At 29.5% G+C, this 2,041-nt stretch overlaps 1 protein-coding gene across 4 annotated transcripts in view; it reads left to right on the forward strand.

Moving 5' to 3' along the window:
• LOC111087520 overlaps positions 1 to 2,041 on the forward strand; it is a 56,448-nt gene that overhangs the window by 26,209 nt on the left and 28,198 nt on the right. The gene's annotated exons all lie outside the window — the stretch shown is intronic.

A 2,041-nucleotide genomic window follows, 5' to 3' on the forward strand; every position in this document is an offset into this window, starting at 1 on the left:
TTTTTTTTTTTTTTTTTAGGTGAAAAAAAATTAAATTGTTTATTATTACGATAAACAGACAATCAGGTTTTATAGCTTAGTTTCGCACTGAATTATTAAACTTCTTATAATATGAGTTTGATAATATAAACGCAAAAGAGGCAGGAAGTTCTCATAACTTTGTACAAACTAAAAAATAATCAGATACGTAAAATAAGAAAAATGTTGAGTTAGACACGTTAGTAGATTGACTACAAAACGTGTACTGGCTAAGTAAAGCTCGTAGGTTGACAAGCAAGGACACACCACATATTTGTAAAGAAAACGTTGTCTGTATAAATATGCTCTCTGTTTGAGATGCCCTGGATTTTTCTGCTTATTAAAGATACAAATCCTATCCTGGTAACAAATCGTTTAATGTTATCTGTCTGCACACACACTCATATCTATGAGTAAATATATTTTTCTTTCGGTGTATGTTCTTATTTCAGTGCCTTCGTCTACAGAGCGCATTGAATGAACGTAAATGTTTTTTTTTTTAAAGCTACCAGTCATGTGGCGCCTTCTATTTTTGTATTTAGGTCAGATAAAAGATTAAACTTGTCTTTTGTAAGTACTTTAGTTTTCAAAAAAAAATTACCTCTACCTTTCGCTAATTCATACGATTTTCTAGTCCAGACAAAGTAAATCTGGTCTAGTTTAATTACCATACAGGGGCGTAGCCATCGCTACAGTATGCGCGTGTGAGAGGGGGGTCGTTTTTTTGTTTAGTTTTCCTTTAAAAAAAAATGTGGACCTTTTCTTGTGAACAAATAATTTAAGTGACCTACCTTAAGCCTAAATGAAATTTGTAAAATAAAAGTATTAAAAACGTAAGAGGAACCTGGCGTGCCCCACAGTTTTTAAGCTGCTGAATTGTAAACGACGTTTTTTTGAGAATTTAGGGGTGGTCTCTGAACCGCCCCCCCCCCCACCTCCTGTTATGAATATATTTTTATCTTCGTATAAAGAAGATTGAATGATACATATGAATGTAACAATATTGTTTAGTGTATTGTCCAATAAGAATATTGAATGATACATATGAATGTAACAATATTGTTTAGTGTATTATCCAATAAGAAGATTGAATGATACATATGAATGTAACAATATTGTTTAGTGAATTGTCCAATAAAAATATTGAATGATACATATGAATAATAACAATATTGTTTAGTGTATTGTCCAATAAGAAGATTAAATGATACATATTGTTTAGTGTATTGTCCAATAACGATGTAAACAAATCATATGAATAATAACAATATTGTTTAGTGTATTATCCAATAAGAAGATTGAATGATACATATGAATGTAACAATATTGTTTAGTTTATTGTCCAATAAGAAGATTGAATGATACATATGAATGTAACAATATTGTTTAGTGTGTTGTCCAATAAGAAGCTTGAATGATACATATGAATGTAACAATATTGTTTAGTGTATTGTCCAATAAGAAGATTGAATGACACATATGAATATAACAATATTGTTTAGTGTATTATCCAACAACGATGTAAACAAATCATATGAATATAACAATATTGTTTAGTGTATTGTCCAATAACGATGTAAACAAATCATGTGAATATAACAATATTGTTTAGTGTATTGTCCAATAACGATGTAAACAAATCATGTGAATATAACAATATTGTTTAGTATATTATCCAATAACGATGTAAACAAATCATGTGAATATAACAATATTGTTTAGTGTGTTATCCAATAACGATGTAAACAAATCATGTGAATATAACAATATTGTTTAGTGTATTATCCAATAACGATGTAAACAAATCATGTGAATATAACAATATTGTTTAGTGTATTAAAAAGGCGCCCATGGAGTAGGAATTCCTTAAGGATCGTTGTTTATTTTTCTATCACAGAGAAGCAGAACTCCATATATGAATTTGTTGACAGTCATTATAGGCCTTTTTTGGATGAACTAAAAAAAAAAAAAAAAAAAGAATGAGACAAACTCAGCCGCCGTCGGTGGCTGACTAACTAACTCT

The sequence above is a fragment of the Limulus polyphemus genome, unplaced genomic scaffold, assembly GCF_000517525.1.
Source record: "Limulus polyphemus unplaced genomic scaffold, Limulus_polyphemus-2.1.2 Scaffold2253, whole genome shotgun sequence".
In the NCBI taxonomy this organism is placed as follows: domain Eukaryota; kingdom Metazoa; phylum Arthropoda; class Merostomata; order Xiphosura; family Limulidae; genus Limulus; species Limulus polyphemus.